Genomic DNA, 7,687 nt, shown 5'->3' with positions numbered 1-7,687 from the left:
GAGTAGGCCAGACAGAGGATGAATTATCCTCTGACTTTCGCGAACATAGGTGGAGACGATAGAAAGATGAAGATGAAGATACAGCTCTCCCTCCCTTTACGCACTCCCAGAGCCGTAGTCTGCAGACCTTTGTTTACAACAGCTAAGTGAAGTACTGATTGTGGAGAGTGCAATTTTATACCGTATAAATTATGAACGTGTAAAGTTGCGAAAGTTTGTTGCTATTATAGTTGTTAATGGCACGACACAGCTAGTTCTCCAATTTTTGGGCAACGGCTTATTACATAATGTATTTATCTGATTTGTAAGTTATTGGAAGTTCTAGTCAAACGATGGGCCAAGTAATGATGTAAACAAAGTATAGATAAAATTTTTAATAACGTCATAGTAATAGAGAGTAATTTTTGAAATCTTAGACATTTGTTATATTCGAGAGGGGAGGGGGGGGGGGGGGAGGCGAACAAAGCCGGCCGGTGTGGCCGTGCGGTTCTAGGAGCTTCAGTCTGGAACCGCGTGACCGCTACGGTCGCAGATTCGAATCCTGCCTCGGGCATGGATGTGTGTGATGTCCTTAGGTTAGTTAGGTTTAATTAGTTCTAAGTTCTAGGGGACTGATGACCACAGATGTTAAATCCCATAGTGCTCAAAGCCATTTGAACCATTTTTGAGGCGAACAAAACTTAAATAGTAATAACAGAGTATTGTTTTGGTATTTTCTGGGGGGGTTCGTAATCAGGTACCACCATTCAAAGAACAAATATTGACACTTGAAATAACTTGACTTTTACGAAGAATTAGTATTGTCAAAGTAGATGAACAGCTGTTTTTATGACATTTGTCATCTACTTTAGCTACATTCAAGTTGTGGAAGTCGCGAGCGTGATTACGATCTTCTTCTGGCACCTGCTAAATCAAGAAGAGTGAGATGAGAGCTGCATCAAGACGCGAATTAGAAATCAAGTACTTGAGTTTCGCAGTCGTCACCGTAAAGGCACAATAACCATAAGTAAATGAAAGCTACCCAAGGCTGTAGTGAACTACAACAGGTTTTCAACTTGCACGTGGCGAGGAACACAATACAAAATATGGGCTCGTCCGGGATTTGAACCCGGGACCTCTCGCACCCTAAGCGAGAATCATACCCCTAGACCAACGAGCCCCTCGTGAGACAAAAAGCCTTTCACTCATGTGAGACGGAGCTAGGCGGTCCAGACGCACGCAGTTCCCGGCGCGCTCTGTGGCCCGCTGCGGTCCCTGTGTTCCACTCTGCTAGCCTCACGCGAAGCGAACAACAGCTGTGCCGTACATCTGCACCCGACGGGCGCACGTGTTGCAAGTCTGGCAAGTTTGTCAGGCAATTTCAGCTAAGCTGCGTGGCGCATTTTAAATTGCTTGACTTCAACAAGTAAAATGACTTCAAATGTACAGAACAGGAGCGAGTTGGCAACACACAGTAAAGATAAAGCCAACTTAATTGAACGCTGCACTAGTATTCGACAAGACCATCATTTTTCTCTGCTCTGCTGAGGAGTTAGATGAAGGAAGGAGCTTGAGAGTTTGACGTCACGCCGCTTTTTACATTGTTTTGAGACGAAATGAAAACCGGCACCAGTATCGCGGAAGAATTGGTCGCAGCTTGTTTTGAGGAACCACCCTGGCATTTGTCTCGAGCTGTTTAGGGTTTAGGGAATACGGGGAAAATCCAAAAAATACAGCATCCGGACGGGAATCTCATTTGTTCGTCTTAAAAGAATACAACTGTAATGATTGAGCATTAAATTCTACTTTACTATTTTCCTCCTGACTTTTGTGTGTTATCATATGATACAAAATCACAGTAATTTCTGTAGTTTGTCATCTAGCGATACCGTATGTTAAGTAAAGCTGTATGACATGGCTGGCTGGGAGGCCCCGAGAGACAGGTTTAACCGCCTAATTGAAAAGTTTCTTTCTATTCTTCGTACAGACTTGCGTTTTTTCCCCTATGGGTGTCGTGTGTTAAGTGTAACCGATACATGTACAGTATTGTAATGTGTGTGTATAGTGTGGCGTTATGTTTGCATTGTAAGGTGGTGAGAGAATGGGGAGGGTGAAAGCCCGTGCCGTGCCATAACATAGTTCTCTGAATAGCGGCAAGGGGCCGCCGAGCTGAATGTCTCCACCCAATAGACGGATCAGTGTCACATGACCTCACTCCATGAGATGTCCGCCCGTGGTAGCTGAGTGGTTAGCGCGACGGAATGTCGTACCTAACGGTCCGAGTTCGATTCCATGCTGGGTCGGAGATCTCCTCTCAGGGACTGGGTGTTGTGTTGTCCTTATCAATACCATTTCATCCCCATCGACACGCAAGTCGCCGAAGTGGCGTCAACTCGAAAGACTTGCACCAGGCGAACGGTATACCCGACGGGAGGCCCTAGCCACACTGCATTTACATTTTACTCCATGAGATGCTGCGGAGACGTTTTTAGTGTAATGCAGGACATTGGCGCGAAGAGTGGTGCTCAGGAAGCCGGCACTCCCCTTCTCCTTTCGTGGGAAGACAAAGGCGGAGTCGCCAACTCTGCGTGTCGTACCAGTGAGGTCACTCATCAACGAACCAGTGACACAGGACATTGGATAAATTGAGTGATCTGATTGGATCCTATGTATTCAAAGAGTGAAGGCCGTTGACTATCGGATGCTACTAAAACTGCGAGCGTTACCGAGAAGTAAATTTAGTGTTGTGAGGGACAGCATAAAGCTATACTTGCACCGAGAACAAGGCGTCTGTATGTTATAGTGAAGAATGACGCCACAAAAGACGACGCTGCCTAAAACAATTTTTATAGTTACTGAATTTCCTGTTTCGAAGCTGCCAATGGATAACAATATCCAACACTGTATTGCCCCTTGTGAGAAACAGGTATCTTCTGCGAAAACATGTACGACACGGGTCGGATAGAACTTCTGGAAGAAGAGATTAAGACAGTTAATTTGTAATCTCAAGAAGTCTTACAATCTTCTGTAAGAATTTGAGTGGCGTGCACCTGGAAAGCGGTTTCAATTTTCGTTTTTGCAGCTATTCACAATACAGGCAGGAGCAGTGTAAAACATTGCCTGTCATGTATACCCGCTTTCAATGACAGTCGTACTTCATTCGTGATGTTCATTATAATGCGCAAATTGGCCTTGTGTACGGATGGAATATAATCAACCAACAGGATACTGACAAAGACTGACGACTTACGGATGGCTTGCATCCTTAGCCGATATGCGAGTGTTGGTCATGTGAGGAAGGTTCGATAAGTATTATTTTCTACCTCGGCCAGTTGCGACTGAAAACAATGCGTGATTTGCTGTGGGACAATGTGGAATATGCAAGCTTCATCCCCTATAGGAGACCTGCAGTGAACAAAACCACAGTGAATTGTTGGGCACGGCGTCTTTCGGCATCGCAACTAGTCCGATCTACCGTGCGCCGGACGACCACACACAGCTGGGACGCCTGGAATATTGGAACGTGCGGACACTCTCATTCGGGGTGATCGACGGATCACAACCAAACTCCTCGCTGCACAATTGGACGTCTCTCTTAGTAGTGCCGACAGACTAGCCCACGAGTTGGGTTCTCAAACGTATGTGTCGGCTGTGTTCCTCACCACCTAACAGAAGACATAAACTGCAAAGAAAGATCATCTGTGCGGAATTGCTTACGCGTTACGAGGCTAAGCATGACAAATTTTCGTCGAACATGGTCACAGGTGAGAAAACATAGGTTCATCACTGCGAACCCGGAACAAAATGGCAAGCCATGGAGTGGCGCTACACCACATCTTCACCGAAGAAAACGTTCGCACCTTCAATTGGTAAAATCATGGATGAGGTGTTCCAGGACTCTGCAGGGATTATTCTGTTTGATGTCCTCCTTCATGGTGCAACAATCAACTCGGAAGTCTATTGTGCTATCTTCAGGAAATCGAAGAGACGACTTTGTCGCCACAAAAATGCGAACGAACTTCCTCTTCTCCATGACAACGCAAGGCCTCAGACAAGTCTGCGCACCCAAGAGAAGCTCAGAGAACTTCAGCGGACTGTTCTTCCTCATCCACCCTACAGCCCGCATCTCACAACCTCCAATCGACTTCCATCTGTCTGGCCCAATGAAGGATGCACTCCGAGGGAAGCAGTACATGGATGATGGGGACGTTATTGATGCAGCAAAACGCTGGATCCGTCATCGACCGGTGGACTGGTACCATACGGGCTTACAGTCCCTCCCAGTAAAGTGGTATAAGGCCGTCGCTTAGTATCGAGATTGTGTTGAAATATAGGGTTCTTTAACCGAAGGAGTGAGAATGATATGGTGTACTGGAATCCTGAATAAAACTTTTACATCCGTAGTTTGGACGGCAGTTCGTATTGCACCCAGTGATGGATGATTTCACAGTTAGTTCGGCAATAAGTATTTATTGCAATCTCACCACCAAAAGGTAAAGTGTCACATAAGAAAAGCGTAGTCTTAATCAATATGAACTGCCTGCACCAAGAATTTGTCATAATGTGAACCGTGACTCATGTCGTGACGTAGATCCCGACGGAATCACTGCTGTGCTACACAGTAGCACTGGGTCCCAGGGAGATTGCTGATGGTTCCTGGACGGCACAGCGGAGCGATGCGGCGTGGTGCATAGTCAACTGGTCTCCAACAGATGGGACGCCGAGGGCAACCGGCCTGAGTGGTCTGCAGCGAAGCTGCAACTGCGACTGGTCGCTTTAACTTTTCCCACGCCTTAAGTGTACTGCGGTATAGGAATATCTGCGGGCTCTATATTTCGTGATAGCAGCGCCGCCGTTGTTGCTGCGCGTATTGACTGTGGACGATGGTAGCGGTCCCTGGTGGTGTCTGTTAGCGTTGAGCCTGTAAACAGAATCCTTTATAATCAGCACCGAATGCAATCATAGGAAGTACTGGCGAGACTTGTCTCCGAAGCAGGAGCGCCTGCGGGAGTACGGAGCGGCAACCCGCTAGGCGTAACCGTTGTGCCAGAAAGGGGAATGGCAGGGGTCCAGCCTTGCATATACTCCAGTTACCAACCTATTTTAGAAAAAAATGTATTCGATTACTTATTGAACGCCCCTCGTCTCTGCGAACATATGCACTGATCAGCTAAAACACTATGACTACATACTTCATAGTGTGCTCGTTCACCTTCGGTAGGCAATATTCGGTCGAGTCTGTGTGGCGTGGAGGTATATGCAGTAGATGTCTACACATAAGTCACGCAATGCCTGTAAATTACTGGTCACTGTGCTTTGGGCTACGAGCTGGTGCCCGCTAGCAACGCAGTTGTATCCCATCACTTTCAAATCATATGAATCTGGTAACGAAGCATGAGTTCGCTATCTTGTTTCTCAAACTGCTGTATTACAGTTCAGGCCTCGTGCCACGGATAGTTATCCTGCTATAAGACGTCATCCACGTCGGGAAAGATATAAGGGACGAAGGAATGCAGGTGATCCGCAAAAACGTAATCCACAGCTGTCATGATGCTCTCAGGCTGCATTGAAGTCCAGATGGATATCCCCAGTAGGATAGTACTGCCCACATTGCTCTCCGTCCGTGGCTCGGGGTGTCTTTCGAACAGTCTTTCACTTAAATTATATCATATTAGGACGTAATCATCGAACTGGTGTAACAAGAAGCGGCATTCAGCCGACTAGGCTACACGCTTCCATTATTCTGCTGTCTAATCTCAATGATTCCGTGCCGACTACTTTCGTAATTGACGTGTCATTGGGTCAGTCACGCAGGGGTCGTCTGCTGTGGGATCCCACGTTCACCAGTGTGCGCTGTACGGTGTACTCCGACACACCGGTGTCTGCGCTAGCATTGTACTCCGTGTCAGATCTACCACAGACCGCCATGTGCGGGAAAGCCTCCGACCTCCACGTTCAGTGATGAGGTGTTGACGTTAGGGTGTCCCTTACTTTCCGACTTCAGTATTTTAGAGGTCTCAGTCACCAGTATTATTTGAATGACTCTAAAATTTTGTTACTATTGAAGCACTGAAACCCCTGCCGAATTGCTCGCGAATTTACATGAGCAATGTGATGATTCACTTTATTCGCAGATATCATGCTGATGTCAACTCGGCTTACCAGTATGTGCACGCCCAGTACAGTTAGTTGTTTGCATGTTACCGATCGCGTCGCACGTATTTTCCAGTAGATATCTAAGATGCCACATCAAGTACGCAGTGCCAAGGAACATGCGTTTCTAATAAGAGATGAAAAACATCAACTAACTAAACACAAATTACAATCATGTAGACAACTGATGTAGCATACGGGAAGTAAAATTAATCACTGGTGAAAGTGATAATCTTGTGGATAAATCAAGAATTCCGACTAGAACTATTCAGCGCCGTTCACAAAACTATAATAACTTTAATCTGGGATCGAGAAAATTTCAAAAAAGCGCAAAAAAGTGTCAATCTGTGTTTTAAGTATCGTGAACAGAAGTTTACAGATAATTTCTGCAGTTTATTTCATATCGCACATGGCGATACTGTACAAGCAATACAAAACTATATTAACTTTAATTTGGAATGGAGAAAATTTCAAAAAAGCGCAAAAATGTGTCAAGCTGTGTTTAAGTATCGTGAACAGAAGTTTACAAATAATTTCTACAGTTTATTTTATATCGCACATGGCGATACTGTCATTTTGAAAAAGACAGGATGTTTTTACTTCACCAGAAAGAGCCTGGGCGCAAAGGCTATCTTGCAGCAGTACATCGACTACTGCAGATGAAGAAAGGATGGGTCACCGAAAATTGGAAGAAGAGAGAAGGCAAGGGAAAGGAAAGCCCACAGCATCTACTTTTACATATTGTGCTGTACTTTCTTCTTCATCATCCGAAAAATCAGATTTTGCGGATGATATTCAGTTCAGATGATATTGACGTCTGTGATGGTGAATCTTTAAAACGTAGTTCTGAGAGTACTTCATTGCAGAATGCTGCAAGGCGATCAACCAAAGATTTCATTACAGAAGTTTAAAGGCTGCCTTGTATAGATGCTTTATGAGCTTAGGCGATTCTGTATATACTCTTCACGTAATAGCAGAGGCACTAGGTCAAAATCCTGAAGAGCATTGTATTAATAAATCTTCTCTTCGTAGAGTCAGACGGAAGAGAAGACAGCGCTCCGAAAGAATAAAATCGGCTTTCAAACTGATATCCCTGCAGTTATGACTGTTCACAGAGATGGTTAACTGTTGCCAACACTAAATGTCTGGGTCACGAAAGGAGAACTATGTCCAGTCATCCTTTCATTGGGGACAGTGAACAACGCATTGCCATTACAAAGTTACAGGATGGTTCTGGTAAAGGGCAAGCGAACGCCGTTTGTAATGCATTAACGTATTTGGGTACTGAAGACAATGTACAAATTCTTCTCAAATACTGGCCGGCAAATGTCTTACTTCAACACCAACTGGACAGGGGGTTGTTGTATTTCCCATACTTTCATCAGATGCATGAACTTAATTTAAAAAGTCTAATTGAATGTCAAGTACGTGATGAAACAAGCTGTCTTGAAATATTAGTTTTTAAATGTTTAAGAGAAAACTGGAAAAGTATCGATGTCAGTGATTTTCACATTTGCTACAAATATTCTGGATCTGTTTTTACTCAGTCATAAAT

At 44.9% G+C, this 7,687-nt stretch overlaps 1 non-coding gene across 1 annotated transcript; it reads right to left on the bottom strand.

The window, feature by feature from the left end:
• Window positions 1-1,087: 1,087 nt before the first annotated feature.
• On the bottom strand, window positions 1,088-1,159 carry Trnap-agg (transfer RNA proline (anticodon AGG)). The gene has a single exon. It is a non-coding gene; the product is annotated as a tRNA-Pro (tRNA).
• Window positions 1,160-7,687: the final 6,528 nt, after the last annotated feature.

The sequence above is a fragment of the Schistocerca serialis genome, chromosome 2, assembly GCF_023864345.2.
Source record: "Schistocerca serialis cubense isolate TAMUIC-IGC-003099 chromosome 2, iqSchSeri2.2, whole genome shotgun sequence".
Classification (NCBI taxonomy): Eukaryota; Metazoa; Arthropoda; class Insecta; order Orthoptera; family Acrididae; genus Schistocerca; species Schistocerca serialis.
The sequence above is the reverse complement of the archived record's forward strand: the minus strand, read 5'-3'. Positions and strand labels throughout refer to the sequence as shown.